We start from the raw sequence: 11,785 nt of genomic DNA, 5'->3' as shown, positions 1-11,785 counted from the left end.
ATGATGTGTTATTAACAGGACTGATGTGGATAAAATCACTCAACTTAAACAATTTCTGGATGATAGGTTCAATATCAATGACATAGCAAAGCTGCATTATTTCTTAGGCTTAGAAATCTTGTATAAACCAAATGATGCAGTGATTTAACAAAGAAAATTTCTCTTAGATCTTGTGAAAGAATTTGATTGTCATCAATATAAGACTCTCAGTTCACCTTTGGATCCCAATGTCAAGTTGAGGGCCAAAGAAGGTGAGCCCTTTGGTGATCGTTCTTATTACAGGAAACTGGTGGGGAAGCTCAATTTTCTCACTAATTCAAGACTTGATATAGCTTATGGAGTGCAACACCTTAGCCAATTTATGCAAGATCATAGACAACCCCACTTGTAAGATTACTATGCACATGCTTAGGCACTTGAAAAAGGATCCTACACTAGATGTGTTTATGTCCAACACTGCTGATTACAATGTCAAAGCCTACTGTGACTCAAACTGGGCATCTTGACCTAGTTCTAGAAAATCTGTCTCTAGTTATATTGTTCTCTTAGGAGACAATCCTATTAGCTAGAATCCAAGAAACAACCTATTAGCTAGAAATCCAAGAAACAAGAAACAATTTCTCTATCTTCAGCTGAAGCAGAGTATAGAGCCTTGAGAAAGGTTGTTGGAGAATTGGTTTGTCTGACCGTCCCTTTTCCTAGTCCAATTCTTGTGTTTTGTGACAATCAATCATCCTTGCACATTGAAAGGAACCCAGTATTCCATGAAATAAAAAAGCACATAGAGGTCGATTGTCATTTTGTTAGATCTCAACTACAGACTGGTCTCATTTCTCTTCACCACATTAGCACTAACCAGCAACTTGCAGATGTTCTTACTAAAGCACTCACTGGGATCAAACATTCTTCTATTCTAAGCAAGTTGGTTGTGTTCTTACCACTTCCAGCTTGAGGCGGGATATTGAGATACACACCATGTATTTGTATATGTGCTGATCATCACAGTTAGTTATTAAAAGGGTAGTTAGCATACATTTAGTTAGAATTTATTCTTCAACTACTTTGCTTAGCTGTCATGTGTAGCTTGGATATTTTCTGATTCTTAGTCGGTTGTTTATGTATATACGATGAAACACACAAGTGAATGAAGCTAAGTTTTCATTTCCCAATTTTGTGTTGTCTCTCTTCTTCATTTCTATTCCCTGCAATTCTTAAATCACCGTTGATGAGCAAGCTTGAAGCTCACATGGTAGTTGTGATTTCATACCAGTAATCGATCCTAATTACTCTCAACACAAGAGTTACAATTAAAAGGAAGAAAATTGTCCGTCATTGGTTAATCAATCACACATACAATACTATATTCACACATTTCGCACACAATCAACAATGTTTGGAACCCCAGAAATTGATGTTGTCCAACAATAATTATGTTAAGAAAGTATCACAAACAAAAACAACAAATTATGAAAGTTATCATCATATATTGCAGTTGTTTGTAATCTTGATGCACAAAACTGAGGGGAAAAAATGACAAACATAAATGCAATGAAATGTGATGATATAGATAGCATAAATAAAAAATAAAAAGGAATCGAATAAAAGTAAAGGCTCTATAATTAACAAATGTACAACTTACCTTTCCTGACATCTGTCTATTATTATTTGGTGTTTTTATTCATAGTTTGCAAGACCATTTTCATTCTGTCACGACCTATTTTCACTAAGTCGTGCGGGCACCTACCTTTCCCACCTCGATAGGAGATCTCTTATCCCAACAATCATAAAAAACATAAATATGGCGGAAGAAGATAGAATAACGTAAGTCTTACCATAATGGTATAAGAAAATGTAGAAGTAACGAAATACACCCAAGTATCTGGTCCGGTCATACAAGATCATCTAAGTAAATACTACAAGTCTGAATAATAGTGATATATAATTAGTCTCAAAATCATGTCTCAGGATGGAAATAAAGACATAATAAAGGAAGAGTCTTCGGGTAGTGAATGTCCTCGTGCTCACTCTGAAAGACTCGAATCAACAACCTCGAAGATCAGCCACGAAGAGTATAAGTCGATCCCACCAGGTACTCTGCATTCATAAAAGAATACATCAAGTAAAGGTCAGTACAAACAATAAGTACTGGTAGGTATCATAAGCTAACTAAGACTAGCTAACGTATATAAAGAAAAACAAAGCAAGATAAACACGTAGACCAACAAGTGCAAGTCAACATAAATCTGTATCCATAGTACAAGTCATCACCTATGTTATAGTATCCAATAGCATCCAAACCCAACTGTGCCAAGTCTCAGTATAGTCAATCTGAACCAGCACATCACAATAGTATCACAACAAGTCATCAGAATCAAAGGTACAATGCAATGCAACAATGTATGTATGATGAATGCAATGCATATGCACCGTACACATGTACTCCGATGATGGAATATCACATCTCGATAGCACAACCCATAGGGGATCCGCGAAGTCCATGTTCCACTCCCACGATCCCGGTAAATACCTTGGGCATCGGACACTAAATCGTTCTCAGCAAGAAACCTCGGGTAACGTACACTCAGTCTGCTCAGGTAAATGACCTCGAATCACGGACTTTCATCTTTCTTTTACGCTTTCTGGCATAAAACTCAGAGTCTACACTCTCTTACTTCCATCATTAGTACCATAACCATACAGTGTCAATGAATCATGGAAATGAGTATGAATACGATGCAATGTAACATCAATAACTAATTAAATTCAAAATAGTACCACCCAGGACACACAAGTAATATAAATAATAAGGCTACACAATAAGCCATAAAGAAATCACAATCTCATCTCAATGCTGATCAAATAAAGTACCGCAATATCGTAGTCATAATATATCACTAGTCACAATTTCCCAATGTCTCAGCATGGTAACGAGCCAATAAATAAATAGAACAAGATAAGTAAATCAATACAACGGGGTGGCTAGCCCCTAAATAATACAACAAGGCCCAACCTAAGACAATATTCAACCCAACTTCACACCCGAAGATTTACATGCATTCTCCGGCAATATCATCTAAACATACGCTTCGCTAATTGAAGTGTCACCATAAGGTAAACCATAACCTACCCGGAGAGCCGAACAGCAAAGTCTCTAATAATCAAACCTTAGTCTTTCCCTTCCTCGAGACTAGAGATAATGGAAGTCTGAGCATATCCGGATCATGTAATTAGAACCAAGAAGAACATCATTAAAACCCTACTTCTATTCAAGACCCAAATCCCAACCTATGGAATGGGGTTTATGAACTAGAAAGGTGAAATTAGGAATCTATAGGTCTCAACATGAAATTAATGTTCTAGGTGATCAATTCCTATCAATTATAAGCAAGTTTAACTAATGAAATACTCATATTCAGATTCTAGGTGAAACCCCCAATTTCGGGTATAAACCTTAACTTTCAAATTCAAGAATTCATCACTAATAATGGAAGATTCATGATCAACGACCATGTACATATCTAATTCTATAATAACCCAACCAGTTTTCGTCAACATAAACAACTTAGAGAGTCTAAACCATTTTTATGAACTTTCATGAAAAACCCAAATTGATTCCTCTTGATTCTAGGAATTCTAGCCTTAGATTAAGGATTAAGAGAAGTAAAAGGAGGATTGTAAGACCAAGGAAGTTACTTTTGTGAAGAAATAGCCAAAACCCTCTAAAAATTGCCTCCCAAGCCTCAAGATATGAATATGAAATAATGACAAGAGGCTGGGGTTTTAATCACTATTAAGTCACAGATTCAGTCATCACCGCTTCAGCGGCATCGGGGCCGCTATGGCGGTACCGCTATGGCGGTACCGCTATGGCAGTCTACCCAGATTCCCTCTACGCCGCTTTTACGGCCATGGCACCGCAACAACGGTGCCACTATAGAGGTGATGGTGTCTCCATAGCGGACACTAGACACCGGAATCTTAACTCAAGTTCACAATTCAACCCGAAATTCGGACTATCACTCGAGACCATCTGCTCACAAACCATATATGTAGAAATACACAAAAACATGGTACGAATGCACTCGTGGCCTCAAAATTCCCATCGGGGTCATGTTGACCGAGTCAACCCCCGATACCTCAAAACTAACTTCCCAACCCAAGTACCAAAATGCACCCGAGTGCATTGGGAACCGAATTGAATATGCACACAAGTTCTGAAAGACCATCCGAACCTCTCGGAATCGACGGATTCCTGAAAAAGATCCGTTTACCCAGAAGTCAACTTGAGTCGTCCATTCTTCATTTTAAGCCAAATTTCCCCAAAACTTACGCAAATCAACTCCGATGACCTCGGGAAGAATGCCAACGGTCCCCCGCGGATCAAACATGAGCTAATAAAGCTCGAAAAGGGATCAAAAAGATCAAAATCGCAGTAATGACCAAACGGATCATTACACGTTCAAAATAAGAAAATGAAGAGACAAGAATTTTTAAAAAATTAGTTTTTGGAAATGAGGGTCTTGAAATGATATCTTTTCATCTTTCATTTTCTTTAATGTCTTTGTCATTTAATTTGGGCCGTTTAATTAAGTAATGTATTTAAACATTATGATAATAATTAAAATAGTGCAGCTCAAATTATTCATTTGAGAAACGTTCTGAGAAGTAACTGAAGTAGACAATGAATGGCCTCAACCATCATTAATTGTATTCATTGAATTAGTGTTTGAACTTCCAATTCACCAGGTACACATACACGCACGTTCCACAATATTTAATTCTCTCAATTATTATACTAAAATGTTTATATCTAATGTTGTAGCATGAGTTATTGGAATATATAATTTCATTTTCATTTAGTGCAAGGGTAAAATGGTAATATAACTTTGAAAATAGGAGCTTCCCACTTTTAGTATAATATGATAATTGTGGTGTATGGGCCAGCTTGCGTGTGGATCGACTATTCCACGGGATACCTACCACCTCCCACTAGCAACAAGTACCAGATAATTCTGTCCACCAATCTAGAACAAATGGAAATAATTCACCTAGTATTTTTGTCTCTGCTGGGATTTGAAACTGATACCTCATGGTGTTAAACTCTCTTTATTGATCACTAGGTCACACCCTTGGATGCAAATCACAACTTGTTTGAATAGACGAATAAAACGGGACATCTAATTCCCAAAAGGGAACTTTGTTAAATTTATAATGGTCCCTGGTAAATTCAAAATTTATCTTCTTTTTTTAAAAAAAATAAAAAATAAAAAATTAGAGGTTCAAAATTTATCTTCTTCTTCTTTTTTTTTTTTGCAATTTTAGTAATGTTTCACATATGTATCTACATTCTGCATCAAAAATATTAGAATTAGTTGAACCCGTTGACGAAATGTTACATCCTCCACCATTACTAATTTTAATATAGAGATTCAGTTTAGCTATAAAAAGTTTAACGGTGAAGATAGAAGGAGAATATAGACATAGTCCTTATTATACATAGTATAGGGGGAGGAGCTTGGTTTCGCGTTTTGTACACCACTAAATTGATAAATCACAATGTAGTTATGACGTTTCTTATATTGTGTTCCCTTCCTTTATGAAGTAAAATAGGGCTAAAGAGAGTCAGCTTACACCTAGTAAAAAACGAATAGAACTTTAACAGGATATATAGCACAATGTTAATATGATTGTCGTGTTGGTGGTTCTTTCGTACTCTATCTAGAATTATGGGTTTTATATGAAATGTACTAAACTCTTCTTCTTTTTTGTTTCAAATGAAATGTACTAATCTAAGATAGGAATTTTTAGCCATTCGTGGCTATAGAGTAATCAAAATAGTTTTTCAAAAGCTGCGGTAAATAAAATTTTATTTGTATATGTGTAGGCCTGGGCATCGAGCTGAGCTCGCCGAGTTCGGGCGGAGCCCAACCTAGCCAAGCCAAGCCCGAGCTGAGCTCAAGCGAGCTTTGTCAAATTATAACTGACTCGCGTCGAGCCGAGCTGAGCCTGACTCAGATCTTTAATGTTTTATTCTATGTAGTGCTACACCATTAAAAAATAAATTTATACATATAAATTGGTTGATTAAGAAAAATGTATGCATTACTAGTTTAATTTGGTAATTGCATTCAAGTATGAGTGAAATATATACATCATTAGTTTGAGCAATAACTCAAATTTAAATGACATTAACTTAATATTGAACATAAGATCAACTTTGTACAATATTAATTTTCCTTAATTTTTGAACTATTAAATGTAAAATATTAATTAGATTTTGCACCGCCCATAAAATATTCTTAAGTAATGATGTCTATAAAAAGTTCACTTACGTCAAATTAATTAAAGAAATACAACCTTATAAATTTATTACAATAAATAATAATTATTAAATTGATATTTTGCTTACTTCATTAAGATTAGTGAATTAATTTTAGTTTTAACGTAATTAGTACATGAGCAAAATGAGCCAACCGAGCTGGGTCGAGCCGGCTAACCAAGCCCGAGCTTTGACCGAACTTTAATCTAGCCGAACTAAATTTTGATTGAAATCGAACCGAGCAACGCCGGCCTGTCTCTTTGCCTAGGCCTATATATGAGTATATATAGTTTTTAGCCATTGTGACCTTTGTTATATACCAAGAAACCTTGTAAATTCATAACAAACATGTCCTTATTTGCTCATAGATCACATGCCTCAAAATTCTTTTTAAACAACAACAAATTGATAATTTAATTTTGATAAAATTAACTACAGTATCTTGGTCTGATAAGTGATAACTATCAGGAATGAAGTTCTACTAGTGAAGAAGTTATTTTCTCTTATATAACTGAAAAATTGATGCTAAATATGGAGATTTATCGAGAAAAGGTCGATTAATTCTTTAGTACGCTAGGTGTAACATACACCAAAATGTGTGAAGCGCATTTTCGGAGCGGTCATATATATATATATATATATATATATATATATATATATATATATATATATATATATATATATAATTCTAGAAGTGGGAAGCTCCTATTTTCAAAGTTGTATTACGATTTTACCCATGCTTTAAATTATTAATTAAAATATAATAAAACATAAAACGTCTAATCTAATAAATTTTAAATAGTAATATTATAATTACCACCCATTAAATGAAGAATTTAAATTACGTACTTAATGTGCATTCTAATTACTGAGAAGGAAAATTTCATCTTCTAACAATTGGTGTTAACCTTTTCTCTTCTTCTAACATACTAGTTATGTGAGGTCCGTGCTAAGCCCGGGCCCAAACTCAAGATATAAAAGTAGATATTTTAACTAAAAAAATATAATCTGTGTTAGTATAAGTGTACAACAACAACAACAACCATATACCAATTGTAGTCCCACAAGTGGGTAATTATATAAAAGCAAAATTTTCATTCCACTGCTTTAATATTTTAACTTCCATTTTGATAAAATTATTTACTTCAAATCAAATGCGGAGCCAGAATTTGACATTTATAACTTATGTATCCTAATTTTCTGAAGTTATTTAGTTCTAAATAAATAATCTATACATAGTTAATGAACTTTTAAGACAAATACATAATTTAACTTGTGCAGCGGATAGAGCTGCTCCTCTCTTAATTAGGGATTAGGGGTTCGAACATGGATATGGAAAAAATCTTTGGCGGAAGCGTTCCCTCCGAATAGGCGCGATACAGTGCTAATTATCTAGATTAATTGGGCTTAAATGCGGATATCGAGCACGAACCAGAAAATCAAAGAACATGAAAAATGAGGTAGAAGGTTCGATAGCTTTTGAAAAGTAGACCTTAAAAATAAAAAATAAAAAAATTGACTTAAATAAATAAGATTAGGACCTAAAAGTAATTAATTAAATCTTTTTTAAAAGAATTAGAAATTTTTGTGAGGACTACAAAAGTCCCCAGGTTCGATAGCTTTTGAAAAGTAGACCTTAAAAATAAAAAAATAAAAAATTTACTTAAATAAATAAAATTAGGACATAAAAGTAATTAATTAAAAAAAATTTAAAAATTTGAGAAACTCTTGTGAGGACTACAAAAGTCCTCACATTCCCTCTTATAATTCCCTCTTATATTATATAGTAATATCCTTTAACCTCTTACAAAAATTAAACTTATCCACTTCCACGTGTCATTTGCAGCTAACGTTTAACATTTGATATAAATTACTTTTATTATTAAATTGTTAAAGTGTCATTATAATGCTTGGCCAGCATTGAATGCTACTCCAGTTATTGGTTAATCAATAGAAAATTAAATAATAAAGAAAATTACAAATTTTCCAATAGTTATTTTATCATGGAACCATTCCTCCTTGATTTTTATTTTTTTATTTTCTTCCGTTACTAAATTAAATAGATGAATTGTCTTATTTGATATCTTAAGTTTTGCACACTAATCAATTTATATAGATGGACTTATCAATCAAGAGTACGTATAACTTCTCCATTAGAAGAAGCAGTAGAGGTCACTCTCTAATGTTGTTGTTTATGCCAGGTATGGTCAAAACTGGTATATATATATCAGTTTGTTTTCTATAGAAGAATGTTTTCTTGCATGTGCTTCTTTATCTTTAACCTTTTTTTAATCTCTTTTTTCTTTTTATTCCTTTTCAATCCAAAGAAAAAAAAAATCCCTATCCCTTCATTTATCTTCTTTTTTTTTTTTTTTTGGGAGGGGGGGGGGGGGGGGCTATTTATCCAATTCAACTGTACTATTTCCTTCCAAATTTACAATTACTTATTACATACGTGTTTTAATATTACTTATACCGTTTTAAAAATTTGTACTGATGAATAGGTATATATATATATATATATATATGAGATTGCCAAAATTGTAACATTTCGCTGAAAAGCTGAGAGGTAAAGAATCAACGAATAACAATGCTTGAGCAAAATCTGAAACAGCTGACGACAAGAACTTATATATCTCAAAATAACTCCTGAATATCACATTTATTATAGCTTTAATACATTATATAAGAAACACATATTTGTAAGACTTAATAACTCGTGTAATAACCCGCGAAACAAGGTACATTCTAGATCAAATACTACAAATGAATTATTCAGCCGACAAAATACGTGTGTCACGGCAAACAAATGACACCTTAGTCACTCAAGGAGTAGAGGGTTTGTGTGGTGGAGAAAGCTCAGTCTTTGGCCAACTTGGAAGCTCGGGCTTTGGTACACTTGGCATCTCAGGCTTCAACCAGCTGGGACCTCGGGCTTTGACCAAGATGGGAACTTGGGCTTTGGAGTAGCAGGTTTCTTGGGCTTTGACCAAGTTGGAAGTTCCGGCTTTGGCACACTTGGGATTTCACGCTTCGGTGCAGCTGAGACCTCAGGCTTTGGCCAAGATGGGAACTCAAGTTTCGGCGCAACTGGGAACTCAGGCTTTGGCCAAGATGGAAGCTCGGGCTTCGGCGCAGTTGGCCAAGATGGAAAGTCGGGCTTCGACGCAGTTGGCCAAGATGGAAACTAGGGCTTCAGCGCAGCTGGGACCTCAGGGTTTAGCCAGGATGGAAGTTGGGACCTCGGGCTTTGGCCAAGATGGAAACTCGGGTTTCGACGAAGCTGGGACCTCAGCCTTTGGCCAAGATGGAAACTCGAGCTTCGGTGTAGCTGGGGTCTCAGGCTTTGGCCAAGATGAAAACATGGACTATGGCGCAACTGGGACCTCAGGCTTTGGCCAAGACGAAAACTCGGGTTTCAATGCAGCTGGGACCTCAGGCTTTGGCCAAGATAGAAGCTAGGGCTTCAACTAACTTGGAAAATCGGGCTTTTACGCTGCTGGGACCTTAGGCTTTGGGGGCAGTAGGTAGCTCCGGCTTTTTCCAAGACCTATGCTCGTGCTTTGGCACACTTGGAATTTCAAGCTTTTTCAAGGTTGGACCTTTCTCGAATTCTGATTTAGGAATTTCAGGGAGAGACGTATGTAGAAGGTGACGTGTAGTTGCAGTTGTTATCATGTGGTCATGTATAAAGTAGATAAACGTGAGTAGGAAGACGGAGGTTAGGTTGTAATGTTGAGCTCCCTTTTTTTTTTCAAATCCAAGAAGCTTAGAGAAAAATGTTTATACTTTAGGTGGTGTGTAGATCTATCATTGGAAGAAATTTTCTTTAGTTGATCTTTACATATTCATTGTTTAAAAATATTAGAAGATAGGATTCATTGTATTATTTTAATAAGATTTTAACATTGTAAAGTTTCATCTATAGCGTATATATGTGTTATAAATATCTTTTACGAATGTCGTTAATGATTTAATTATGTGATATCAAAGTTTTTTTTTTTCATTTTTTCAAAAATCATAACATCTCTAAGAAATAGTAAACTTTACTTTTGATTTTAATACCATATTTAAGCCTTTAAGATACGACAAAGATTGTGAGACTTCTTACCGATATAATTATCGCACTATTTGGGGTTCTTCTAAACTTCAAACCTGTTTGTTGTACAAAATACTAGAGGTGAAATGTCAATTAAGAAACGCATATCTCCTCCTAGAGCGGACAAATCTCCCATTAGGGATACACCTTACATTTAGTGACTGCTAAAACTTCGTATAGCTCTTTTGGTCTTCTCTACATGTACTTGTACTATTAAAACATGATAATTATTCAAGGAGAAGTTCTTAGAAATATTAATGTATGATCAAATCCAAATTAGTTGTTTCTTAGGCCATCCAAAAAGAAATATTATTGTTTGTTCAAAGTTTATTGACACGAAAAGAAAGTTAAAAAGAACTCGTTTTTTTTTGCAGAGCAAAAAAACATAATGGAAATACTCGTTGTAACGACCCGTTTGGTTGTTATTGCTTTTTCAATGCTTTTGACCATTCCCGAGCTTTGTTAGCTCACATTTGACCCGAGGGGACTGTTGACACGCTTATCGAGGTCTTTGGATATGATTTGGGTGACTCTGTAGGAAATTTGGGCTTATTGACTTAAAGTTGACTTTGGTAAACGGATTTTTTTCTGGAATACGTTGATTTCGAGAGGTCCAGATAGCTTTTTTGAACTGTTATATATATATTCGGTTCGGCTCCTAATGCACACGGGTGCATTTTTGGGACTTGGGTTAGAAAATTGGTTTTGAGGTATCGAGGTTAACTGGGTCAACGAGACCTCCGTTGAAAATTTTGAGGTCATAAGTGTGTTTGTAGCGTGTTTTTATGTATGTCTTCATATATGGTATGTGAGCAGATGGCCTCGGGTGATAGTCAGGATTTCGGGTTGGATTTGTGAAACTTGGGAATTTCTAGTGTTTGGAGCCCGCTGTAGCGGTACCAAGACCGCGGCATCAGTACTACTTTAGGGGTTTCCCTGCCGCTGTAGCGGCCATGTGTAAATTGGGCAGGATGGCTGAAGCGATTATGGGACTGCGGAAGCTGTGCCGCTGAAGCGCTGAAGGCTGCACAGAAGCTGGTGACGGGCAGTTAGATTCTTTAAATGAGTGTTAAAAGCCCTAAGTCCTTCATTCATTAGCCGAAAATAGAGCTGTTAGGAGCATTTCAAAGCATTTCTTGGGGGAAAATCATTTTGGTAAGTCCTTCCATCTATATTGCTTTTCCATATTCCATTAATCACCTTAGGAATCCATTATCAGCCTAATTTCATTAAGATCTTGAAGGTTAAAAGAGGGTTCAACAAGTTCCTCATTCTAGTCTATTAAATTTTGATTTATTGATTGAGTTAGCTTCATTAAGCAAGGTATTGATGATTAGAATCTATAATTGCATCATTCCTTCCTAATT

Source organism: Lycium barbarum, chromosome 7, assembly GCF_019175385.1.
Source record: "Lycium barbarum isolate Lr01 chromosome 7, ASM1917538v2, whole genome shotgun sequence".
NCBI classification, from domain to species: Eukaryota; Viridiplantae; Streptophyta; class Magnoliopsida; order Solanales; family Solanaceae; genus Lycium; species Lycium barbarum.
The sequence above is the reverse complement of the archived record's forward strand: the minus strand, read 5'-3'. Positions refer to the sequence as shown.